The following is a 13,805-nucleotide window of genomic DNA, read 5'->3' on the forward strand; positions in this document are numbered from 1 at the left end:
AACTGTTAAATGTAATGGTCTTAGATAATGGAATTCTTTAAACACAAAATCACAAAAGCCTGTGGTGAGGACATGACTAATGCTCACTAGTAAGGGAAAGTGTACTTTGAGCTTAAGAGGAAAAGTCATCCAAAGCACAAATGTGTCTGACCCATACTTCCAGAATGTCAGAACTGAAACTCTGCTATTATTTCTTTTTCCTTCTCCCCTGTCCTTATCTACTTAGTCTTCTTTCAAATGAAAATGCTGCTCTAAGTTCTTAGTTAAATCATCAGTTGTAACTTTAAAAAAAAAAAAAAGCAGATAATTTGCTCCCTTTGAGGAGGACCCTAGAACTGTTTGGAAAAGAGAGATGTTTAATCCAGAGGGAGACTGCCCTGGACAGAGGTAAATAAAGCAAGAAGGGGAGTCAGAAGAACCTAATGACAAATTTCATCAAAGGGTCAGGTTGGCAAACTTCTGATGAAAAAGCCAGGCTTCTTGTTGGGCTCCAAGCTTGGGAAATTCTGCTGTTTTGGAAAGAATTTCTTATGACTCCACAGTTGCCCTTTATCCAGAGTCCTCTGTGAAGCACAAATGTTAGAGACTTTGTACTCCTAAGAAAGCGGTGTGCAAGTCAGCTGCAGAATGGCTAATTTGGGGTTAAAGGCAATGCACTGTAATGGTTGCAAGTCAGGTTCCTGCTTAGGGCTATGATACTGTCATCTTATAAAATAATCAAGAGGCCATCCTGCCCAGACTTGCATTTTGAAAAGCATTAAGCAGCAGTCATCACACAGAGTCCACACAATTTGCATTAGTCCCTTCCATTTTGCCACTGCCACCCCTCCGACACGTAGTCCCTCCTCTCTCTATTGCTACTACTCTTACAGACTAAGAGACCACAAGTACCTGCTTCTAACCAGTACTGACTGCTGTCAACTTATCAATACCTTATTTATTAATGTCTCACTTTTTTTTTGGCCATGCCACACCACTTGCAGCATCTTAGTTTCCCAACCAGGGACTGAACCGTGGATCCAGGAAAGTGAAAGTGCTGCCTAACCACTGGACTTCACGGAATTCCCTAATATTCCATGTTTATACATGACCTTTAGTTTCTCAAAGCCCTCCCAAGTGATCAGACATTCAGCAGCACCCCTGCCCACTTCTCAACACATCCTTCTCATTTCAGAGGACAGTCAAGCTACCTGACTTAGGAACTTTCTAGTCTTTATTTTCTTGGGCCCCAAAATCACTGCAGATGGTGACTGCAGCCATGAAATTAAAAGACACTTGCTCCTTGGAAGGAAAGCTATGACAAACCTAGACCACATATTAAAGAGCAGAGACATAAAAAAAAATTAATTAAAAAAAAATAAAAAGCAGAGACATCACTTTGCCAACAAAGGTCTGTATAGTCAAAGATATTGTTTTTTCTAGTAGTAATGTATGGATGTGAGAGTTGGACCATAAAGGAGGTTGAGTGCTGAAGAATTGATACTTTTGAAATATCGGTGTTGGAGAAGACTCTTGAGAGTCCCTTGGGCTGCAAAGAGACCAAACCAGTGAATCCTAAAGGAAATCAGTCCTGAATATTCATTGGAAGGACTGATGCTGAAGCTGAAGCTCTAATACTTTGGATTGGATTGCTGACTCAATGGACATGAATCTGAGCAAACTCCAGGAGATGGTGGAGGACAGGGAAGCCTGGCGTGCTGCTGTCCATGGGATCACAAAGAACTGGAGATGTCTTAGTGACTGAACTGAACTGAGCTCAATAAATATAACTTTGTTATTTTTTCTAAAGCCTCCATATAACACTGACTCTCTTTTAAAATAGTCACACTTCATTTCATTTCATCTCAAACATTCATTCCACACTGGCACTCAAATCCATCACTGCCTGTCTCTTTTTAACATCTAGCCAGTTAAGTCAGAAGTCTGTACCTCTAAGTGAATACTCAGTGTGTTTTACTCCAGGAAATGGATCTTAAAGAAATAGCCCTTCCCCAAAGTACATTAATTTAACTGAACATTATGCAGCTGCTAAAAATTACTCGGGCAACATAGTGTCCTGCGAAAATGCATGTGACATAGCATGAAGCAGAAAAAATAAAGTACAACATTTTATCTATACTTATAGCTATGTGAAAAATAATGCACCTATTTGGACACACAAGAGAAAGAAAAATAAACACCTGATTTCTTAGAATAGAATAATTACAGGTATCAATTCCACTTTTAACTTCTATAAAATTATGTTTATTCAATAGGTACAATATATTTTTATTTTGGTTTAATTGTGAATTTTAATTTATATGATCATTTTCCATTATAATTTTTCTTGTAGATAGAGAAAAATCAATCATATTTTCACAATCCTAATGCAATCAGTATTGCCCTTTTGATGTGATTTTTTTTCTTCTGCATTTCTCATATGGTTGTAATAAAATGCATTAAATATACATTTGTGGAAAGCCTCCTGGAGAGAAGATACAGAGATACAATGGTGAGCAGAGCAGATATAGCTACTATCCTAGAGACCTTATTGTCTAATGGGAGAGACAGATATGAGTCCAATAATGATACAAACATAAGATAACAAACAGTGGTAAGTATGATTTCTTCATCCAACACAAGTCTGAACTCTGGGCAAAGATCAATAAGTCAAGTCCTTGCCCTCATGGAATTTACAATCTGCTGGGGTAGAAGTGGAGGCAAACAATAAAAAATTAAGCAGGTGTTATGAGAGCATATAACAAGGGGACCTGGTTATGTGAGGTGGAAGCAAAGATTTCCTTAAGAAGATGACATATAGCCTGAAGGATGAAGCAAAAAGGTAGTGGGTGGGCAGTTCTGGGAGAGAGCTTTCCAGGCAAAACAGTAGTAGCTATAGAGTAAATGCCCCCAAGGAACGAAGCAAGGAACTGAAACAAGCTGGCCTGGCTGGAATGTGGAGGTGGAAAATAAGACTAACTAAAGGGACAGCAGAAAGGTAGCTGCTAGATCATGCAAGCGTGAGAGTTGGGTTAAGCAGTTTGACCATCAGTCCTGGAGCAGTGATAAAGCATCAGTGACAGGGCAGGAGCATGACACATCAGATTTGTACTTTAGTTTTATTTTATTGGTTGATTGATTGATTGATTTTTGGTTGTGCTGGGTCATGGTTGCTGGACAGGCTTTTTTCTCTAGTAGTGGAGAGTGGGGTCTATTCTCTAGATGCAGCACATGGGTCCAGTAGTTGCGGCACACGGGCTTACTTGCTCTGTGGCACATAGGATCTTCCCGGGTCAGGGATCGAACCTGTGTCTTCTGCATTGGCGGGCAGACTCTTTACCACTGAGCCACCAGGGAAGTCCCCAGATTTGTACTTCAAAAAGATTTACCTGGTGGTCGGGTGGTTTGGAGTCGGCCCTCCAGTTTAGGGGACACAGGTTCAGTCCTGATTGGGTGACTAAGATCGCACGCGCCAGGGAGCAACGAAGCCTGTGAGCAGCAGCTAGAGGGCGCTCATGCCAGCACCACTGCGCCTGCGTGCTGTGGTCCGCGCTCTGCAACAAAAGTCTGTGCACTGCAACTAGATAAAGTTCACGTGGCACAACGAAGAGTCCACACACCACAGTGAAGACTCAGTGCAGCCAAAAAAAAAAAAAAAAAATCCTAGACTAAAAAGGAATCCAACAAAATGAAGAGGCAACCTACTGGATGCGGGTGGGGGAGTGGGATATTTGCAAATCATATTAGCTGATAGGGGTTAATTATCAAAATATACAAATCACACATAAAACCCAATAGCAAAAAAGCAAAGTATATGATTTGGGCAGAGGATCTGAATAGACATTTTTCCAAAAAAGACATACAGATGGCCAACAGGCACATGAAGAGATACTCAATGCCACAAATTATCAGGGAAATGCAAATAAAACCACTTCTTACCTGTCCAAATGGCTATTATCAAAATAAGAAATGACATGTTGGTGAAGATGTGGAGAAAAGGGAACGCTCAATGCACTATGTGTGGGAACACAGTTGGTGCGGCCACTATGGAGACAATATAGAAGTTCTTCAAAAAATTAAAAATAGAACTACTATGTGATCCACCAATTCCATTTCTGGGTATTTATCTGAAGAAAGTGAGGACACTAATTTGAAAAGATATGTGCATTCCTGTATTCATTGCAGCATTATTATTATTTTTTTTATTAGTTGGAGGCTAATTACTTTACAATATTGTAGTGGTTTTTGTCATACATTGACTTGAATTAGCCATGGATTTACATGTATTCCCCATCCCGATCCCCCCTCCCACCTCCCTCTCTACCCGCTCCCTCTGGGTCTTCCGAGTGCACCAGGCCCGAGCACTTGTCTCATGCATCCAACCTGGGCTGGTGATCTGTTTCACCCTAGATAATATACATGTTTCGATTGCAAAAGAAACTAAAGAGACCATAGCAAAAATCAACAAAGCTAAAAGCTGGTTTTTTGAAAAAATAAACAAAATTGACAAACCATTAGCAAGACTCATTAAGAAACAAAGGGAGAAGAACCAAATTAACAAAATTAGAAACGAAAATGGAGAGATCACAACAGACAACACTGAAATACAAAGGATCATAAGAGACTACTACCAGCAACTCTATGCCAATAAAATGGACAACTTGGAAGAAATGGACAAGTTCTTAGAAAAGTATAACTTTCCAAAACTGAACCAGGAAGAAATAGAAGATCTTAACAGACCCATCACAAGCATTATTTTCAATAACTAAGATAGGGAACAATCTAAGTGTCCATCGATGAATGAATGGATAAAGATGTGACTTTTTACACACAGACATACAAAGAATGAAATATTGATGAAATCTCGCCATTTACTATGACACGGATGAACCTTGAGGGCATTATGCTAAGTGAAATAAGCCAGAGAAAGACAAATACTATATGACCTCACTTGTATGTGAAATTTAAACAACAAAACCAAGTTGATAGATACAGAGAACAGGTTGGTGATTGTCAGAGGTAAGGGGAGGGTGCCAGGGTGGGACAAATGGGTGAAGGAGGTCAAAAGGTACAAAATTCCAGTTATAAAATTATTATGTCATGGGGATATAATGTACAGTATGGTGACAATAGTTATTAATACTGTACTGAATATTTCAAAGTTGCTAAGAGTAGAGATCTTAAAAGTCCTCATCAAAAGAAAAAAAAAACCTTATAACTATGTGTAGTGATGGTTGTTAACTAGATTTATTGTGATGATCATTTCACAATTTATACAAATATTGAATCATTATTTTGTACACCTGAAATTAATGTTGTAAAATAATTTTAAAGGCTTTTTACATTAACGAATAATGTCAATCACACATCAACAAAAAAATTTTTTTCAAAAAGATCATGCTAACAGCAGGTAGAGAAAAGATTCCAGTGGGGAACAGGAGAGAGTGGTCAGGGTACTTACAGGGTCGAGGAGAGAGAGACCCTGTTTACTTGGACAAGGATAGCGCTGGTGAAGTGGAATAAAAGTAGAAAGTACTCAGAGCTACTAAGTGGGTGAAACTGTCCACCAAATGATTAAGTGACCTTGGAAGGTTAGGGACACAGACATGTCAAGAAAGATTCCTCAATTTCTAATTTCCATAGGTGTATAGAAGAAGTCATTCTTCAGATAATACATATATAATCTTCAAAAATTATATATAAAACACCTTCATCATTACTTATTTTTGGAGCAATCATCAAATATTTGCATAATATTCAAACTACTATGATTTCCATGATTTATTTTCTGTTCCTCTGGTATAGAACATTGTTATTTTCCTTATAAATATTGCTTAATGAACATTACTGCACATTTTCTATTTTCACAGTGCCCTGACAGGGGCTGAAGTAGAATTGTCAGATCAAAGAGTCAAAGTGTTTTGATGACTCTTTGTTTTTATTTTTTCAAAATGACTGCAGCAATATTACTCATGCCAGCAATGTGTAAGACTACTAGCGGTCATCCTTGGAAGACTAAATATTATTATTTTGATTATTTTTACTTCCTGAATTTCATACTTTCAAGGTACCAAGTTTATAATGTGGGCAGCTATTTTTTCTTTTAAGAATTTTTTTCTCGTCTTAAAAAATATGCTATAAAAAAAGCTACATTTCTTTGATAAGAAGTTTGAACACTTCCCACATGTCTGTTTACTAATTATATTTTGTGCTTTGGCAATTGTACATTTCATCAATTTCTAAATCAATGTCTCAGAATTTTTCACTGTAATGTGATAAACTATTTATTTTCCCCAGGTTTTTAAAATTCTGATTAAATTTTGAATGTTGAGCCATATAAACCTCATTCTCTCTCAAGGTTTAGAGTAGGTTAAAACATAATTAATCTGTAAGTTTATGCTAATATTTGTCTCTAAAAGAATAAGAAATGAAATGTGGAGAGGGGTTACATGTAGATAAATGAGATGGCAAGATTTTGAAGAAATCCAGTGGCTTTTAAATCAGAAGTATTCCAAGGTTTTCAGGAAAGTGGGTGAACATGTACAACCAAGAGTGAGAAAATTCAAGGGTAAGATAGTAATTTTATTCTGAATTAATTAATTCTTAATTAACTGAATTCTGCCAAGAGAATGCACTGGTCATAACAAAGACCCTTTTTCAACAACACAAAAGACGACTTTACACATGGACATCTCTAAATGGTCAATACCAAAATCAAACCGATTGCATTCTTTGTACTTGGAGAAGTTGTATCCAGACAGCAAAAACAAGACCTGGAGCTGACCATGGTTCAGATCATCATCTTCTCATGGCCAAATTCAGGCTTAAACTAAAGAAAGCGGGGGAAATCACTAGACCAGCCAGGTATGACTTAAATCAAATCCCTTATGAATATGCAGTGGAGGTGATGAACAGAGTCAAGGGATTAGATCTAGAAAATACTGTGCCTGAAGAACTATGGACAGAGGTCTGTAATATTGTACAGGAGGCAGTGAACAAAACCATCCCAGAGAAAAAGAAAAGCAAGAAGGCAAAGTGGTTATCTGAGGAGGTTTGACAAATAGTTGAAGAAAGATGAGAAGTGAAAAGCAAGGGAGAAAGGGAAAGGTTCAATTCCGTTCAGTTCAGTCGCTCAGTCATGTCCAACTCTTTGTGACCCCATGGACCGCAGCACGCCAGGCCTCCCTGTCTATCACCAACTCCGGGAGTTTACCCAAATTCATGTCCATTGAGTCGGTGATGCATTCAGCCATCTCATCCTCTGTTGTCCCCTTCTACTCCCGCCCTCAATCTTTCCCAGCATCAGGGTCTTTTCTAATGAGTCAGCTTGTTGCACCAAGTGGCCAAAGTATTGGAGTTTCAGCTTCAACATCAGTCCTTCCAATGAACACTCAGGACTGATCTTTAGGATGGACTGGTTGGATCTCTGTGTAGACCAAGGGACTCTCAAGAGTCTCCTCCAACACCACAGTTCAAAAGCATCAATTCCTCAGGTGCTCAGCTTTCTTTATAGTCCAACTCTCACATCCATACATGACCACTGGAAAGACCATAGCCTTGACTAGATAGACCTTTGTTGGCAAAGTAATGCCTCTGCTTTTTAATATGCTGTCTAGGTTGGTAATAACTTTCCTTCCAAGGAGCAAGTATCTTTTAATTTCATGGCTGCAGTCACCATCTGCAGTGATTTTGGAGCCCCATAGAATAAATTCTGACACTGTTTCCACTGTTTCCCCATCTATTTGCCATAAGTGATGGGACCAGATGCCATGAACTCAGTTTTCTGAATGTTAAGCTTTAAGTCAACTTTTTCACTCTCCTCTTTCACTTTCATCAAGAGGCCCTTTAGTTCTTCTTCACTTTCTGCCCTAAGGGTGGTGTCATCTGTATATCTGAGGTTATTGATATTTCTCCCGGCAATCTTGATTCCAGCTTGTGCTTCTTCCAGCCCAGCATTCCTCATGATGTACTCTACATATAAGTTAAATAAGCAGGGTGACAATATACAGCCTTGACATACTCCTTTTCCTATTTGGAACAAGTCTGTTGTTCCATGTCCAGTTCTAACTGTTGCTTCCTGAAACCTGCATACAGATTTCTCAGGAGGCGGGTCAGGTGGTCTGGTATTCACATCTCTTACAGAATTTTCCGCAGTTTATTGTGATCCACACAGTCAAAGGCTTTGGCATAGTCAATAAAGCAGAAACAGATGTTTTTCTGGAACTTTCTTGCTTTTTCAATGATCCAGTGGATGTTGGCAATTTTATCTCTTGTTCCTCTGCCTTTCCTAAAACCAACTACACCCAACTAAATGCAGAGTTCCAAAGAAAAATGAAGAGAGACAAGAAGGCCTTCTTCAATGAACAGTGCTTAAAAACAGAGGAAAACAACAGAAGGGGAAAGACTAGGGATCTCTTCAGGAAAATTGGAAATACTGAGGGAACATTTTGCCCAAAGATGGGCACAATATAGGACAGAAATGGTGGAGACTTAGTAGAAGCAGAAAAAATCAAGAATAGATGGAAAGAACATGCAGAAGAACTGTACAAAAAAGAATCTTAATGACCTGGATAACCACAATGGTGTGGTCATCACCCAGAGCCAGACATTCCGGAGTGTGCATTCAGGTGGGCCTTAGGAAGCACTGCTGTTAATAAAGCTAGTGGATGTGATGGGATTCCATTAAAGCTATTCATAACCTTTAAAAATGATGCTATCAAAGTGTTGCACTCAATATGTCTGCAAATCTGGAAGACCCAGCACTGGCCACAGGTCTGGAAAAGGTCAATCCTCATTCCAGTTCCCAAGAAAGGCAATATTAAAGAATGTTCAAAATATTGGACAATTGCACTCATCTCCCATGCTAGTAAGGTCATGCTTAAAATCTTGCATGCTAGCCTTCAGCATTACTTGAACCATGAACTTCCAGACCATCTTACCTGTCTCCTGAGAAACCTGTATGGGAGTCAAGAAGTAACAGAACCCTGTATGGAACAACTGATTGGGTCAGGATTGAGAAAGGAGTATGACAGGGCTGTCTGTTGTCACCCAGTTTCTTTAACTTATACGCTGAGCACATTATGAGAAATACTGGACTGGATGAGTTACAAGCTGGAATCAAGATAGGTGGGAGAAACATCAACAACCTCAGATATGCAGATGATACCACTCTAATGACAGAAAGTGAAGAGGAACTAAAGAACTCTTGATGAGGGTAAAGGAGGAGAGTGAAAAAGCCAGCTTAAACTAAATATTAAAAAAACTAAGATCATGACATCTGGTCATTACTTCAAAGGGTGGAAGCAGTGACAGATTTCGTTTTCTTGGGCTTTAAAATCATTGCAGATGGTGACTACAGCCATGAAATCAGAAGATGATTGCTTCTTGGAAAGAAAGCTATGACAAACCTAGACAGTGTATTGAAAAGCACTCTGCTGACAAAGGTCCATATAGTCAAGGCTATGGTCTTCCCAGTGGTCATGTACAGTTGTGAGAGCTGGGCCAAAAAGAAGGCAGAGTGCCAAAGAATTGATGCCTTTGAACTGTGGTGCTGGAGAAGACTCCTCAGAGTCCCTTGGACAGTGGGGAGATCAAACCAGTCAATCTTAAAGAAAATCAACCCTGAATACTCATTGGAAGAACTGATGCTCAAGCTGAAGCTCCAGTATTTTGTCACCTGATGATGCGAACAGCCGACTCATCAGAAAAGCCCCTGATGCTGGGAAACACTGAAAGCAGAAGAAGAAGGCATCAGAAATGAGATGGCTGGATGGCATCACTGATGTAATGTACATGAACTTGGGCAAACTCCAGGAGATGGTGAGAGACAGGGAGGCCTAGTGTGCTGTAGTCCATGGGGTTGCAAAAAGTCGGACATGACTGGGCGACTGAACAACACAATGGCATTATGTTTACATATTACTAAATAAGTAAACATAAATAGCTCTGGCCCTTGAAGTAAAGATAAACCACTAAGGGAAACTATGAATGACATAAAAGTCTAAATACTTGCTGCTGCTACTGCTGCTAAGTCACTTCAGTCGTGTCCAACTCTGTGCGACCCCATAGACGGCAGCCCACCAGGCTCCCCCGTCCTTGGAATTCTCCAGGAAAGAACACTGGAGTGGGTTGCCATTTCCTTCTCCAAGGTATCAGTAATTTAACTCCTTAATGTTATATACCCACAAGCCCTATGCTCTATAAAATAAATACAATCTGTATACTTACAGAGGTTGACTGAGCTTCTTATATTAAAAAGAGCACACCAATTATAAACTCATTCATTTATTTAAAAAATAAAATATCAAATTAGCTCAACACTAGCAAAAAAAAAAAAAATCTGAACATAAAGCAGGGGTACCTTGACGTGTGAAACTTAAAAAGACACTATTTAAGTTTCCACTGGCCTCAGTCTAAGAGATAATATTTGCTTGCAAGTGGAACTCAACCAATTTCATGGCCAGCCTGCACAGGGCTCTTCCTCATCTATTTTGGTTTGTTATATATTCAGCCAGTCATTTCAAGCACACAGTCCACCTTATGCCCAAGAAAATAACCTCAAGGTTACAAAGGACATGCATATAGACAATTCACCAGTATACAGCTTTCTTGCTTCATTAGCCCAGCTTGACTCAGCATATCACAAGGGACTGCTGTCTACACATGTAATTTGTCTACCCCCAGGCTGATTAACTTGACTAAACGAAATCAGGTCTTTTCTTGCAGTCCCAGCCTTCTGTTCCAAGTCAAAATGCTCTTCCTTCATTCATAACAATCAGTCTGTCATGTGCCGCCTTCAATTCTGTTCTAGAGCCTGCAATGAGTCTGCCCTCTGAGGTTCCTCCTTCTATGTTAAATTTCTTTCCCTTTTTCATCTTTGAGTAATAAACCCATCTCCCCTCTCCTCTTCCGTGTACTCCCCAACTGTGCCCCTGCTGACCGTCGCCACTTACTGTTCTTTGCCCATGTTTTTCTGAGCAGATCTCTGTCATCTCTATTTTCATGACTAACTATGTACTAACTATCGGGAATGTGTTCTTCATCTTCCGGTCTTTGGCCCCACTTGTCTGCTCCCTGAGAACCAAACCCTGGCCTGTTCTTGAGCTGCCCTCAGATAGTAGAAAGAGCACGGAATGAGGGTTAGGCTCTAGCCTAATGGGTGATCTTGGCCAAATATTCAACTCCCTTGGCTTTGTTTTTCTCACCTGTGAAAGAAGATTCAATGACACTGTAGGTTGTTTACAAAGCAGGCCTGCACAGTTCCTTTCATGGCTGAAGGCATACTCCTTTATGGAGTGATTTTGTCCCTCCTCTGCCCTCGTGAATCTGGACTAGCCTTATGCTTGCTTAGACCAACTGAATGCAGTAAAACGAAATTTGAGACTTTTGGGTCTAGGCCTCAAGAAGACTTGCAGCTTCTGCCTTCTCCCTCTAGGAATCTTGATTCTCTGGTCTGAAGAAGGCCCAGGCTAATCTCTCCTGGAGGATGCATTCCTGTGTAGAGAAGGGCCCAGCAGAGTGCTCACCAGTTGCCAGAGATGTGAGCAAAACTTTCTTAGACCATCTGGACACTGAAATGAAATATTTCCTGCTATATTGGTGGGCAAGAAATGTCACAGCCATCAGTGATTCTGGCCCTCCAAATGTGAGTGAGGGCTCCCAAAAGGAAACACAATGCCTGAGATGCAGCAGATGCTGTCATCCCCCATGGTGATTGCTGAGGAATTGGGGGAATGCAAGAAGCAGTCATTCACCACATTTGCCACTTCTTATGGTGAACAAGGAATTAAGGATGCAAACAATCAAGAAACAGGATTTGGCCCCAGATAGCTACAGTACATACAAAAGGAATGAATTCAGTGAGCTCAGAGGCTTGCATCTTCCCATACAAAGAAGATAGGATGCTAAATTCCTGGTTTTCCTTACTTAACAATAGTCTTTGATGTTCAGACTGCCTGCCTCCTTTGTTACAAACTAAGCCTGCTCCCTCACCTGACTACTAGGAACAGTATCCTCAGGGTTTACTGAGATCCTTCCTCCAGGGCTCAGAGTCCTTAACAGTTCCCCCATATAAAGTAACTCTACTTTCAGTTTGTGACTAATTTTTCAGTCAACAACACCATCTAGCTGCCAGATGAATGAAGCCAAATGAGTGATCCCAGGCCAGACCAGGAGAAGCACCTACCTGAGCCCAGAACAAAGGGTTGTCCCTTAGAATAATAAATGAATAGAAGTCATTTTAAGTCTTTAAGCTTTGGGATGGTTCGTGCACAAAATATTTTAAAAAGGACACAGATAAGATTATTTGGAAGATGTCTTCTGGTCTGAAATATATAGTCAAACAACTCATCATTCTCACATCTAATTAAATCATTGAGAAATCATATCAGAACTGAAAAGGGGCTTAAAGCATAATCAGGTCAAGCTCCTTGTCTTTAGGTGAAATAACAGCAATAACAAGCAATAAGGGAAGATGCTGTGTACTGAACACCCACCATCTCCCAGGATTCAGCAGTCATCCTCAGAATGCTGCCCTCATTTATAGAGACCAGCAGGCTGGAGCCGAAGAACTGGGATGCGAACTCACGCCTCACTGGAAAGCCTGTGGCTGCCTGACCTAGCTCTCTGTCTATGGGTACTATGAACCCCATTAATAAACAAGGCAACAGATACAAGCTCAAAGGGACTTTTGCCAATTAAAAAGGGGACAATGTGTATTCAAATGTGATTGAGGATAGAGCAGTTAGATAAATGTTGAAAGCAAACAGGTCCCCCAGGCCAGAAATTAGGAATCACAACTGCCATTTTCTTGTCAGAAAAGTCTCCAATTTCTCAAAATAGTTCCCTTACCATTGCCTCTTGCCAAGGGCATCAAATCCTCTTTTGGCCGTTTTCACCTCCCTTTTCATCTCCTCAGCACACATCTTTTTCCTCTACTTGTCTTATTTCCTTGGTTTCTACACACTTATCAGTTTCCTTTTGCACATGTATCTTCTTACATCTTTTTTGCCTTTCGGGCAGCTAAGCATCCTGATCTCTATCAAGCTTTGACTTATTCACAGGGACCTCCCCAAACCTCTCATCTTATCATAGTCTCACTGGCTCAGTTATCAGTAAACCCTAGAACAAATTGTTCAATTACACTGAATCCTGTAAAAGTGTATCTGTCACTTGAATTATAGGAGATTAAAGCAGCATTAAGTTTTCCTCTCACAGAGGAATTCAAATACATTTTTGTTTTATATTGCCTAGCAACCACAATACACAGAAAAGAAAAACCACAATATACATGAGTGCAGGGGGTGGGAACTGTGTCTGAATCAAAGCCTAAACATTTAATTAGTATAAGAGCAGACATAGGATCAGTCTGTCATAGCAAGGGCTTTTCCAACCCTGAAACCCTAAGGAAACTCACCGTTTGGGGAAAATGTTGCCTTTTGTTTTCCTGAGCCAAAGGTGATATTTCCAAGTCTAGATTTCTCATCACTTATGATCTAAGGAAAGCTTTAGGGCAACTACTGTGAGTTCTCAGCCAGGAAGAGGCAGAATAAAGAATGCAAAAGCCCTTGTTCAGTGCAGCTTTACATTTCAGGGCCTGGTCACTCTTCTCTTTGTTTGCTCTTTTGAAAAGATTTTTTTTAACAGCCACTGCCCCTGATATCAGAGTCTATTTTTTGGCTCAGCCCAAGGCCAAGACTCAGAAAAGGACAGAGATTAGGAAAAAATGGGCAGGTGTATTGGAAAAATGTGTCCTTTTGATCACAGTAAAGTTAAACCATAGAAGGAAGTCTGAGGAAGGAAACTCACATAAGGAAAAGTGATAAACA

At 40.1% G+C, this 13,805-nt stretch overlaps 1 protein-coding gene across 3 annotated transcripts in view; it reads right to left on the reverse strand.

The window, feature by feature from the left end:
• Window positions 1-13,805, reverse strand: part of EXPH5 (exophilin 5) — a 92,736-nt gene that overhangs the window by 32,278 nt on the left and 46,653 nt on the right. The window lies entirely within an intron of this gene.

The sequence above is a fragment of the Cervus canadensis genome, chromosome 11 (genome assembly GCF_019320065.1).
Source record: "Cervus canadensis isolate Bull #8, Minnesota chromosome 11, ASM1932006v1, whole genome shotgun sequence".
NCBI lineage: Eukaryota > Metazoa > Chordata > Mammalia > Artiodactyla > Cervidae > Cervus > Cervus canadensis.